Source organism: Capricornis sumatraensis, chromosome 1 (assembly GCF_032405125.1).
Source record: "Capricornis sumatraensis isolate serow.1 chromosome 1, serow.2, whole genome shotgun sequence".
Lineage (NCBI taxonomy): Eukaryota > Metazoa > Chordata > Mammalia > Artiodactyla > Bovidae > Capricornis > Capricornis sumatraensis.
Genome location: NC_091069.1, coordinates 84,595,417 through 84,609,472, shown reverse-complemented (window position 1 = coordinate 84,609,472; position 14,056 = coordinate 84,595,417). Strand labels below are relative to the sequence as shown.

Here is a 14,056-nt window from a genome sequence, read left to right as displayed (position 1 = left end):
TTCACCACACACATGCTGACTAAGCAGCTCTAGGGAAGTACAGCTTTGGATCACTCTGCCACTCCTGGGGACTTTAATCTCCTGCTTCCTACAGAACATGTACAAGATTCTGACACAGTTCCAAAGCACATCACTCCTTTCCCCCGTATCAGTTTCTGCATCTTCGCATTAACGACACGCAGTTATTTTCCCATCACAGTTTCCCCAAAGTGACCCCAGAAGAAGCGTAGCTCAAGGAGTATCTGCAAGCCAAACAACATGACCACGGCCAGCATTAAAATGTCCTGGCACAGTTAAATATGATTTTGTTCCCTCTGCCTTGATACTTTTACAATAAGCAACATGCTGTTATCTTCACAGAAAACAGACAAGTCTGGAAGCTAGAAACATATCCCTTAACCTTTCCATCGAAAGCCAAAAGCAAGAAGCAAAGAGGAGCACTGAATACTTCTTCTCTAAACACTAGTGGTGCCCACAGGCAGGAAGAAAAATTCCTGCCCTGAATGTTCATATCTTACTGTCAAATCCCTATGCAAAGGAATTTCAGAATTCGACATTAAAATCTTCTATTAAATAGTTTTTAGATATCATTCTGTGGGAAATGGGAGGCAAATAGTAATTTCAAAATTACAATATCATCAGGAAAACTTTTCGGAATATGTGTTCTTAAGAATATGTGTCCGTAATGCTTTTGGGAAAATGCCTCCTCATCCCACCTCCACTGCCACCTGCTTGCAGATCTCTATTTCCCACTCTGCCTCCTGTGCCTCAACTCAAGAGTATGTACCAATCTGATACTTTGAATGTTGTATGAAAATCAAACATTATGTCAATGGTAATTTATTACATAAACGGTAGTTCATTTATTCAAAATAAAACCACCAAATCCATAAAGATTCCTAACTACTCTCACTTACAATTTCGGGAAGAACTATGAACTTTCAGAGTTTATTAGCAATATTGAGCCAGGGGCAACAGCCCACAACTTGGGTGTGGTTCATAGACAGGTTCTCTTTTCTGTGAAATGACAGCTTGCACTTGCAAAGTCCAAACTCCTTCTAGGAAGTAAGGTGCTTTTTTAAAAGAAAAGGTTCTTAAACAGTTCCAAATGTGTGGCTAAAAACATAATGCCTATCTGCATAAGCACCAGAACTGATGATTAAAGTTGTCTTCAGATTTTCTATGTGAATTGATCTGACTCTGCCTAAGCAACAGGAGAAATTTAACATGCTCCACACTAAATAAGTGGGAATTTTCAGTGTACAAAAAGACCTCTTCCCTTTGCATCTACTGGTAGACAAGTAATAAACAGAACCTAGCTTCAGCTTAATTATGATTTAGCTGAAACACGTTTAGAGGACTGAATGCCCTTTAAGACTGAGTGGGGGAAAAAGGAGACAGCCAATAAAAAGAAGAAAGGAAAATGGAATTAAGGTGAAAATAAGCCAATTTTGTATATTATTCAAAGAGGAATAAACAAACTAAGCCACGTTTTCATAATTTCTAATGGCCTTTATGGCTCTCCAATCCTTATAAATTAACAAAATTAGGCATTAATAGTCACCTTTGGTGTCCCTAAGCAGCAGTTAATGTAAAAATAAAATTACAAATTATATAAAATACATAAATTTGGGAAAATAAATTCCATCTCTACCTTGTTTCTTATTTTAAGACTCAAATTTAAGTCAGATGGTTAACTCACTGAATTGTACACTTTTAATGGGTGAGTTTTATGGTATATGAATTTTATCTCAATAAACTTGTTAAAAAAAATTTAAGTCAAATGCTGGGGTTGGGAGAAAGAGCGGGGGGATGGCAGTGTCTGAAAAAAAAGCTCCAGAATAACTAAGCTTTTCTATATAAGCTGACCAATGAAACCAAAAGCTAAACAGGCTCTGGTGAAACAATAGATTTGATGTTTCTGGCCCGTTAAATAAAGAAATCCCTTCAAATGATTGGGTTCCTGACTTGATCAGCAGCCAGCTAACCCGCCTTTGCTAACTGCAGTTCTGACCCACTCCTTTCCCCTCTGTGCAAGGAACATATTTGAAGAGGGTGAGAACCACATGCTTCTACCAGAAGGAAAAAATATTCTGGCAACAGTGGTGGAAGGTTTGGGGTGGAGAAGGGGGAGCTGTCCATGTTTTATGCCAGAACATTTTCAAAAGCATAAACTACTTTCCTCACAAGCTCAGTTTTAACTAACCAGAAGATAACATACTCTCTCCTTTAGTAAGTATTCAGTTCCATGCATAGTTGCCTTTTTAAGGAAATCTACTCATTTCTTACCACTGTCCCTTCTCATGACCAGGGAGATACACTGGGGGCTTTTCTCATCTCACCGAATCACTTCCAATCTTCCTTCCTTGGCAAAAAAAAAACAACCCACAAAAACATTATTTTTAAAAAAGTAGAAACGAACACAACAGATGCATAGCTTTGTGCTTCCACACACCTCCTTTTGGCAGTGTAGCTGAGTGCACGGACTCCACAGGCAGACGGGGTTCAGTTGCTGCTGGCTGGGAACCCTCGAGCAAATCAACAAAGCTCTCTGTGCCCCTCTATTCTCATCTGTAAACTAGAGATGGAGATCCTACATCATAGCATAGATTGAGATTAAAACAGACTATTAGGGGCCAAAGCTTACAGAAAAATGCTCAGCATATGATATATAATAACAATTATTACTTCAAAATGCAAATGAGCAACTTAAAGTATGAGGACAGTTTGGTTTGAAAACTTGTAAAACAGAGTTGTGGCAATTCCTAAAAAACTGTAAAGATCTACTAAAATTGAACACAGACACAAATGGATGGCAGATGGAGGGAGTAAGCCAGGTTTCATACTGTTAGAGAAGGCTACAGATTTGCAGTGGGGAAGTCTAGAATGAACCATGGGGGACTGGATTCAAAGACATCAGTATACTACCACATTTGGCTTAAAAGAATAGTTATATAGATACAAAAAACCCTATATGAACCAGTAACAATATGTATTTATATATAACATATATATTCTAAAATAAATACCTTATATATTAACAACATATTTTATATACTAATATACTATATGTTTATTAGATTTATGTTAGTATTTTATACATTAACAATATATATTATGTACATATATATCTCCTAGATTTATTTATATACATAAGTGTATAAATACATATATAAACATATATCTCCTAGATCCATCTAGAAGGGGGCCTAGAGGAAGTGACGTACCAGTAAGAACAAGTACTCCCATAACCCAAATCTTGGTTTCTCACAGTACTCTTCAATATAAGTAATCTGGGGTCCTTGAAGAAATGCCTGATCATAAGGCTGGGGCAGGGAATATACATGATGAGCCTGAAGCATTTTATACTGCCAGGAGTCAGAAAGTAATAAAAACAAAATGATAGGGACATATCAAAGGGACACAAGAGACAACCTCAAAGAGCTCTCAATGACTATGCTGGAACAACTTGAGCAATCTGAGTATTGGACTATAGTCCACAATATAAAATATGTACTGATAAATCTATACTGATATATAAAATAACTGAGGGGCAAAGATACAAATCTCCATTAGGAAAAGCTCCAAGTAATTTACGTAGTTACTCCCTCTCTCACAAAGATGAGGCTTAACTAGTCACGTCTAAGTGTGGGGCTATGTTTAATGATTTGCTTTCAGAGAGCATGACATGGAAAGGTGGGAACAGTGACTTACAATGAAGAAACCTGGAAAACATCAAGGCCAGGTGATCAAGGTTAACATCACCAGTGATAAGTCAAATTAATAGCATGGATACTTCACTCTCCCCAATAATTCATACTCGAGTCTAACCATGAGAAAATCATTAGATATAACTAAATAGAGACACACACTATAAAATACCTGATTAGCACTCCTCAAAACTGTAAAGGTCGTCACAAACAAAGTCTGGGAAACACAATGACAAAATGTAAGATGGCATCCTGAATGGGAGCCTGGTACAGAAGAGAAGTCAGGGGGAAGCCAGTGAAATCCAAATAAAAGGTAACATTCAGTTAACAGTGATGACCCAAAGTTGGTTCTTGCAGTTGTGGCAAACGTACCATGGTCGTGTGAGATGTTAACAAAAGGGGAAAATGGGTGAGGAGTTTATAGAAACTCTCTACTATTTTTGTAACTTTTTATAAATTTTAAAATATTCTAAAAGAAGCTAAAAAAAAAAATCTCAGGCCGAAGAATTAAAAGAGAAACTAAATTTTAAAAATGGTATGAGTGTAAAAAGATCAGTTTAAGCCTTGTCCAGATAAACAAAAAGGTATTTATCTCCTAAAACAGCTGATCATATTGGGTAAATGAATAACTTTTACAAACAATGCTGCTAAAAAAATAGTAGACCCTTTTGAGGCCATATAAAATAAGTTTGGTTTCCAGAGTTTTCTAAAACCCACCAAAATAAGTAAAATTATATTTTTAGAATACTTTGTCTAAAGTTTTATAAAACACAGATTTAAATTTCATACCTTTTATATGATCACTTTTTATAAAACAATACAGCTTACGGTATTATAGAAATGTTCTTTAAAATTTAATCCAAATACTATAACATGATAGAAACAGCCAAGGAAATCTCAATACAAACCTACTGTAAAAATAGCAACTCTGCCCAGTAATTAACAGTAACCTTCAATTTTGGTTTTTTGAAAGAAAAACGTCTGTCAAGCCTCATGTAACCACAGTTTACTTTAGGAAAAAAAACAACAAGAAAACCTCAACATTCCAAATGAAAACATCATATGCGATTAGCAGACTCCAGTGGTGAAACAGATGAACATCAAAGCACTGACTAGAAACATGAGACCCCCCAAAGAAAAATGTCAACATAATGATGAAATAAAAATGACAATGACTGACTGACCTATGACTGCTCAAGTTGAACAGCATACAAAAAGTAAACACAGCTCTGTGTGTGGCCCGTTTCTGCCAAAGTCTCTATTTTATAGTCTCTATCCAACCCTCTTTAAAGGTTTGGGGTTTGAGGTTTCATTAAAGGGAGAAAAGGTGGAGGAGCAGGGATGGGGACAGACACAGCAGGAAACAGAGAAAGGAAAGAAGAACAAGTTTCCATGAAGCGCCTGTCCACCTGAGTTTCCTAGCACTGGCACCTCGATGTTCTCTACCTCTCACTGACTCCGTCACCTTAAGGCTGTTGTGGTGAGAGAGCAGTGTGAAGCCTCCTGTGCAGGGACACTGGGAGATCATAAGTCACCAACTCCTGAGGTTCCTGGAAGGAAAACAGGAATCCAAAACAGGATTTCAAGGATGCACAGGTGTTGAAAAAAAACTCTGATTACAACAATGGTGGGTCATATCTCACTATCTTTCTGTTAGTCTTTGCTGTTTCGACTAGAACACATTCAGTAACTTGTAACACCAGCCTTCCCCTAAATACCATAGCCTGCACATACATGTATGTTATGGCACAGGTCTTTCATGGGATATTCCACTCACTCAAATGTGACACCGCAAAAAAAGACTGAAACCGTGAACCCTGAATCCTTTGAACATTTTTAAAAGTGAGGAGGAAGTTAGATGAGAGCTCTTCTTTATTTGAAACCTCTAAGCAAAACATGTCCCTTCTCTTGGCTCCCATAAGAAATCTGAAGAAATCTCATTGTCACATTCACTTTTTCTTTCTTTACCACATTTCCCCCCTGGTCCCTTCAGTTCTGCTAGTCTGCCACTGGGGGGGAAGGGGAAGGAGAGGAGACAACACATTTCCACTTAAATTGATGACCTCAATCGATCTGTCCAAACTCCAACTATACAGCTTGCTTTATTCAAGTTTGCCATCGCTTCAGGCCACCTATGCCCCAAACTTCCCATGTTATTAATCTAATTCACATTATTATCATTCATTCTTGGACTGTTCGCACAGAACCATACCTCGGACTTAGTGAGTACTCCATAAGTGCTATTTGCTATTATTATAATTACTGCTGTCATTAATATCCAATATTCTCCATTATTCTCATTTGATGCAATTTGACCTATTTCCTGCATAATCCCTTCTTGCTTATCCCCCACCCTCAATCTGGTCTTCATTTTCCAATATTCATTTCAACTGCAGTGTTGTTCCACTTCACCTATTAAATCTAAAGCACATTTTAGAGACCAACTTTCATTCTGTTTCTTCTAGAAAGTTAGAATTGTTTTCTGATCTTCTGTAAGTCTATCAAGAATCACATAATTCAATACATAATAAAAAAAAATGCTCCACGTTAATGCTGGAATTAAATAACATAGTACATCCATACCCTGGAGTAGGAAACGGTAAACCACTCCAGTACTCTTGCCTGGAAAATGCCATGGACAGAGGGGCCAGGCAGGCTACAGTCCATGGGGTCACAAAGAGTTTGACACAACTGAGCGTGTACCCACACACACGCCCATATTGACCCTGCCACCTCCCTGAGAAGAGGGCTCACATCTTCCGCATCAGCCGTGGTACAGTGTTCAGCAGAGATGCTCAGTAAGTACCCCTGGGGAACACACTCAGAGAAGGATATAAATGATATGGCACTAGGAGGAAGTAACAGGATCAAACTCCTCAACAAAGACTACAAAATATGTTACCATCTTCTCTTATTTTCTGAATCACTTGTAAACAAGATATCTTGCCAACCACTCTAAACACTCCAGAAAACAACTCTACAGACAGCAAGTACATTCTCTTAACTGGATTCAATGAACTCCCAGTCCTTACTTCCCCTGTTGTATGCTATGTGTGAGGTGCATGCTAGGTCGCTTCAGTCATGTCTGACTCTTTGCAACACTATGGACTGCAGCCCACCAGGCTCCTCTGTCCAAAGGATTCTCTAAGCAAGAATACTGGAGTGGGTTGCTGTGCCCTCCTCCAGGGGATCCTCCTGACCCAGGGAATTGAACCTGTCTCTCTTACGTCTCCTGCACTGGCAGGCAGGTTCTTTACCATTAGTGCCACCTGGGAAACCCAATTCTATGCTATATCTGACTCCAAAGTACTGGATACCACTCTTTAATAACCTCAAACTACCCCTGTGTGAATACAGACAGTTACAGGGGGAAGACCACGTAAAGACACCAGGAGAAGACAGTCATTTACATAAGACAAGGAGAAAGGCCTTAGAAGAAATTAACCCTGCTAAAAATCCTTGATCTCAGAACTTCTAGCCTCCAGAGCTAGTAGGAACTCCAAGAAAATAAGTTTCTGTTGTTGAAGCCACATAGTCTATGATACTCTATTTTGACATCCCTAGTAAGCTAATACAAGAACGCCAAAATAGATCCATACAGATACAGTCAAGTGACCTTTGTCAAAGGAATTATGGTAATTAGATGGAAAAAGGATGATCTTTTCAACAAATGGTATTCAAACAACTGGACATCCACATGCCAAAAAAAAAAAAAAATCTAGACACAGATCTTAACATCTCTCACAAAAATTAACTATTTCAAATAGATCATAGACCTAAATGTCAAACGTAAAACTAAAGAAGTTCTAGAAAAGAAAATCTAGGTGACCATGGTCTGGGTTTGGCAATGGGTTTTTAAATAACACCAAAGGTATGATCAATGAAATAATCAACAAGCTGGACTTCACTAAATTAAGAACTTCTGCTCTGCTAAAGTGGAGAAGGCAATGGCGCCCCACTCCAGTACTCTTGCCTGGAAAATCCCATGGACGGAGGAGCCTGGTAGACTGCAGTCCATGGGGTCGCTAAGAGTCGGACACGACTGAGCGATTTCACTTTCACTTTTCACTTTCATGCATTGGAGAAGGAAATGGCAACCCACTCCAGTGTTCTTGCCTGGAGAATCCCAGGGACGGGGGAGCCTGGTGGGCTGCCATCTATGGGGTCGCACAGAGTCAGACACGACTGAAGCAACTTAGCAGCAGCAGCAGCAGCTCTGCTAAAGACACTGTTAAGAGAATGAAAAGACAAGCCACAGATGGGAGAAAATAACTGCAATACATATAAATGATATAGGGCTTATACCTACAGTATACAAAGAACTCTTAAAACTGTTAGAAGACAAACAATCCAATTTTTAAAAAGACAAAAAGACCTGAACAGACACCTCACCAAACAAGATACACAGATGACAAACAAGCACATGAAAAGGTGACCAATGTCCCAGGGAACTGCAAATTAAGTAAGATAACCACTACAGACCTCTGAAGATGGCCAAAATCCAAAAGACAGACACCACCAAATGCTGGCGAGGCTGCAGAGCAACAGGAACAGGACTCTTTGCTGGTTGGAAGACAAAATGGTACAGTCACTCTGGAAGCAAGTTTTTCCACAGAGCTAAACATAGTCTCACCACACAATCCAGCAATTACACTCCTTGGTATTTACCCCAAAGAGTTGAAAAGTTATGTCCACATAAAAATCTCTGTCCACAGATGTTTATAGCAGGGAGGAAAGAAAAAAGCCCCTTCAGAATTCAAAACCAAGAGTGTGCTACTCATTTGGGTCCGGGGTTCAAATCTGCATTACACATTATGTATGAGAAATTCCAAACTGGGCATTTAACTAAAGGTTAGTTCCAGACCAATGAGACTCATGAGGTTCCCGGTAGGAGTGAAAGCAAAACTATTTTGGAAGGACATTCCCATATAACTTGAGCCACAAAAGATTTTCACAGAAACTTCAGAGGAATTAAAAATTAAAGTAAAAGTCTACCACAAGGGAGAATCAACAAACACAACAAACCAACATACAGAAAGATCAACATTCCCCCACCCCAAACTTGAAAAGACACGATAGTAATCTGAAAAAGAAATGTTAGTAAGTATGTTAAGATAATCAAAATTATAAGAAGGGGTCAAAACCCTAAGAACAAGAAACTATGCAAAAAAGAATATACAGACTTGAAAAAAATAATAAAACAGAGCTTCTCGAAATATAATCATTAAAGCAACTGAATCTGCTATGGACTGAACTGTGTCCCCCATCCCCCCCCAACTCATATGTTGAAACCTTCATCTCCATGTGATGGTGTCTGGAGGCAGGGCCTTGGGCAGATAATTAGGGTTGATGAGGTAATGAGGCTGGGGGCCCTCACATGGCACCAGGGCCCTTAGAAGAAGAGATACAAGAGAGCTTCACTTCCTCTCTGTCACGTAAGCACACAGTAAGACAGTAGATGAGGGCATCTACAAACCAGGAACAGAGCCCTCACCAGAAACCAACTGTGCTGGCACACCTTGGTCCTAGAATTCTAGTCTTCTAGTCTTTAGAACCGTGACAAAGTAAATTTCTGTTGTTTAAGCCATCCAGTCTATGCTATTTTGTTTTTGCAGCTGGAGCTGACTAAGACAGAATCTAACTAACCAAGGCTTAAATAGTTTGACGATTAAAATCAGCGATAGTGATTAATTAGAACTCAATAAATAAGAATCTTAAAGTCCCAAAATAAATAAATGGAGACGTAAACGGACAGAGGAGCCTGGCGGGCTACCGCCCGTGGAGCTGCAGAGTCGGACATGACTAAGAGCCTGAGCGCGGCAGAAGCTCTTCATCACAACAGAGTGTCAACCAGTAAATGCAGAAGAAATGGATGGATCCGCGCCACCGCTGTTTTGCAACCGTCATAGTAATAATTCGAGTAAGAATCATCAATGGAAGCTAAAACTAATGGGTGTAAGTTAGATGGAAAAGGAGGTATTATATATCTCACAGTATCTCCCCACAAATTATTAACTACAAAAAGAAAAAAGTTAACTCTGTAGTGGTGAAATCTGGCAGACCCTTGTTAATCAAGCGATCAAAACTAACATTAATAAAGGGGCAAATCAACATCATGTGCCTCCTGATGTGGTTCACTGAGTACACATCATCTCTTACACTTTTCTGCCCAAAATGTGTAACCTGAATTTAACCAAAAGGAAACACCTGACACCCCAAAATTGAAGGACATTCTGCAAAATAAATGACACACACTCTTCAGAAATATCAGTGTCTAGGATAAGAAAGCAAGGCTAAAAAACTATTCTAGATGAAGAGAGACTGGAAAGTCTTGGAAACTAAAAGCAATGAATAATCCTGTGTCAGTTTCTAAACTAGCAGGCAAAATGCTCTTATGGACATTATTAACACCACTGGAGAAATCTGAATAAGGTCTACACATCAGAGAGTAATATTATATTAAAAGTCTGACTCTGAAGTTTCATTTAAGTGAAAATATTTGAGAAATAATGTGAGTTGTATATACGTAAAGGAGCATGATGCTTGTAATTTACTCTCAAATGGTTAACAGAAAAATACTGGGTTAGCCAAAACGTTCATTCAGGTATTTTCTTAGGATGCTATGGAAGAACCCAAATGAACTTTTTTTTTGGCCAACCCAATAATATGTGTGCATACATATATATACATCTAGAGAGAGAGAGAGGAAAAAAAATGACAATGCAAATGTGACCAAGTGCTAACCATTGGTGAATCTGGATAAGGGTATTTGAGAGTTCTTTGTATTATTCTTCTAATTTTTCTGTGAGTTCAAATAATTTTTTTTAAGGCAACAGAAATTCTGAATAGCAGATGAGACATAGACACAATCAAAGATACTGAAGGTATGAACCATACTATAAGACAGAATAGAGAGCTGAAAAGTCATGATGTTATGCCACATGACGAAATACAAAGAAAAGGACACAACAGTTGTAAAGAAAAAAACGATAGGAAAAAAATAATCGTCAAAGATGTGCCAGCTTAGAATTTTCCAGAAACAAATATTTTTATTTAAATCCACATCTAGAAACATCAATGTAACACCGGAGTCAAAGAAAAAAATCTTAAAATCAATTAGAAAGAAAACACTGATTAGCAAGCTACAAGGAACAACAAATGGACAACAGACTTCTTATCAACAACAGAATATCTTCAGAGCTCTGAGAGAAAGTAATTGTTAACTTAGTTATACTACACTACATTATAAAAGTTAAGACAAAAAGAGAGACATTTATTGGAAAAAACAGACTGAGTTTTACCTTTACACAGTCGAAGGGAGAGGGGGAGGGAGGAATGATAATCTACCAAATAATGCTAAACAGGAAGAAAACTGAAGCCAGAGAGACACCGTCAGATGCCAAGAAACAACAGTGAGCAAAGAAACTGAAAACCATATGGCTGAACGCAAAATAGCACTGTGTGTATAGAGCAATGATAGTAAACACTCAAGACAAAAAAAGCAGGGTAGAAGCAAACTAACAGACAACACAGAACAGAAAGGTGGGAACTGAGTCGAACCATTCTCAAGTCCATGTACTGACCAGAAAGAGAATAAAGATGCTTTAACCTTATTACCCATGTTGAAATTTTAAACCAGGAGTATACAAATAAAATGCATAAAAATAACTTTTAGCCCAACAGAGGGAAAAGGGAGGAAATAAAACTCATCCAGTAGTGACCTAAGAAGGTTAGAAAGACAAGACTGGCCCTAACGAATTTAGAAAATATACTGCAGTTCAAACGAGCAGCACATTTTCCGAACATTTCTTTGTCTTTATCTTGGATATCTGAAACATTATCTATCACATCTCAAAATATGAACCCTCACTTTAGTCAGAATGTCTATTACCTCTTTGCTCACTTAGGTCCCACAGTTATAATGTTTATACATACCTACTCCTTTGGAATGGCTTCACTCACAAATGAAAAGTTTTCTCTCTATAAATGAAAACTTAATTATTTCTTTGACTCCCAGGTCAGATTCATTCTTCCTGTAAGTCCTTACTAAATTAACAGCAACTCACCTTTCCCTTAAATGGAATTTTCTATAGTATATAAAACATGTTATTGCTCTTTTAATTGTTCAAATACCGCTTTAGAAATGTTCCTCAGATGTTCCATTTTAGGCATACCTTTGTGCTCGCTTCGGCAGCACATATACATTTTAGTCATAATTTGTTTCCTTAATCAGATTATAAGCTCAAGATCAGAAAGAATTCTTTAGGATTTTCTAAACAATAAAGCACAGTGTTGTTTGTTTTTCTCTTAAGGATGAAGCAAACTTTTATTTTCCTTTAACAAGCACAAAATATTAATTTTGCAAAATATGCACCAATTCATCTCATACATAAAGCTCTAAGGAGTTTGTTTTAATCTTTAGATAATATAGTTGAAGTGGACAGCTTTTAAAATTCATTTCCCCTGTTTTCATTTTGCCAATTTTAATAAGAGTCCATATGCTCAGGGCTAAAAATGTTCAAGGTTAAATCAAAGGAAGTCAGACACCACTAGTACAGAGAAGATTTTAATAAAAACTGAAACTGTGGCTCACATTACAAATACTGTACCACTATGAAGAAATATTACATAATAGCTATCTTTTACTATAGTAGTAGAGGAAGCAAATGATGAAATTTATAAAGAAGAAGAAAAGGCAAACATTAATAAGTTAAAGGAGAGCTAAATGAATGGAGAGAGAGAGCACATTCACAGATCACAAGGCTCAGTACTGTTAAGATCTCCATTTTCCACAAACTGAACTGCAGATTCCATGTAATCCCAATAAAATCCCAGTAGGTTAAACATATGGGATAAAATGTCACAGAATTATGCACACAGATATGAAAAAATGAGTGCATGCAAAAAGGGGTGAAATTTACTAAGGTCCAGTTAATTACATTGTGTCAATCAATCTTCCTGGTTTTGATAATGCACTACAGTTTGGCGAAAGTATCAACACTGGGGGAATCTGGGGATCGGGTCCACGTCCTTTTTTTTTTTTTGCCACTTCCTGTGAGTTTTTTAATCACTTCAAAATAAAAAGTTAAAATCTCAGAAGCCTTTTTCATATCAATGAAATGCTGACTCTAAAATCTGCATGGTAAAAATAAAGGACCTAGAATACAAAAAACAATTTTGAAAGGCGGGGATAAAGTTGAAGGACTCACTGTGTGAGTGCATGCTAAGTCGTTTTAGTCATGTCCAACTCTTGGCGACCTTATGGACTGTACCCCGCCAGGCTCCTCTGTCCATGGGATTCTCCAGGCAAGAATAGTGGGGTGGGTTGCCATGCCCTCCTCCAAGGGATCTTCTGGACCCAGGGATCAAACATGCGTCTCTTTCATCTCTGGCACTGGCAGGCAGGTTCTTTACCACTAGCATCACCTGGGAAGATCTCACTACTTGATTTCAAGACTTTCTATAAAGCTACAGTAAGCCCCCAGGTGGCTCAACGGGAAAGAATCCGCCTGCAATGCGGAAGATACGCGAGACCTGGGTTCGATCCCTGGGTGGGGAAGATTCTCCAGGAGTAGGGCATGGCAACCCACTCCAGTATTCTTGCCTGGAGAATGCACATATGCACAAGCAAGATTGAGGTATTGTTGAAAATATAGCCAAACAGCTCAATGGGAAAAGACAAAGTGCGGAATACCACACGTACTGTCAACTGATTGACAGTACTTATCAAAGGTGCCAAGGTAACCATTTGCGATTCACTTATATCACATTCTAGAAGAGCTTCCATAGTGATAGAAATTAGAACAGGAGCGGAATGATTGAGGGGGGCAGTGCTGCATGATTGAGAAGGGACATAAGAGAATTTTCTGAGGTTAAGGAAACCATCTACCTTAATAAAGGCATGGGCTGCAGAACTATATATGTCTAAACTCCTCTAACTGAAACATTTAAGGTCTAAGCATTTCACTCTAAGTAAGCCATAATTAATTTTAAAAATATGCAACAGCATACAAGTTTTATAAAATATCTGTCTACAAAGAAACATCAAAATACTAAGAATATTCATCTCTTGGGAGTAAGCTTATCAATCATTTTAATTTTCTTAGAGTTTTCTTATTGTCTATTTTTTGCTTTTAAAAAATGTACATTATAATCAGAATACAAAAAACTTTTCAAATTTATGCCAGAATAAAAATATCTAGCTCATATTCTACTGCTCCATTCACTAATTCCTTACATCAATTATCCTCCAAATCTGCAGCATTTTTCTTCAATAGGACACATTTTGCATCTCCTCCTGTTAATCCCTTAGTAAGCTGGGAGAAAGGTTCTGGCCCTTATCAGCC

At 38.0% G+C, this 14,056-nt stretch overlaps 1 protein-coding gene across 4 annotated transcripts in view; it reads right to left on the bottom strand.

Moving 5' to 3' along the window:
- Window positions 1-14,056, bottom strand: part of MAP4K3 (mitogen-activated protein kinase kinase kinase kinase 3) — a 187,361-nt gene that overhangs the window by 161,660 nt on the left and 11,645 nt on the right. The window contains exon 1 of one of the 4 annotated variants that reach the window (XM_068976764.1): window positions 8,193-8,199. The exons of the other annotated variants lie outside the window; for them this stretch is intronic. The gene's annotated coding sequence lies outside the window, so the exon portion shown is untranslated. Of the gene's footprint in view, window positions 1-8,192; window positions 8,200-14,056 lie in introns of those variants that run through there. 4 annotated transcript variants of the gene reach the window in all.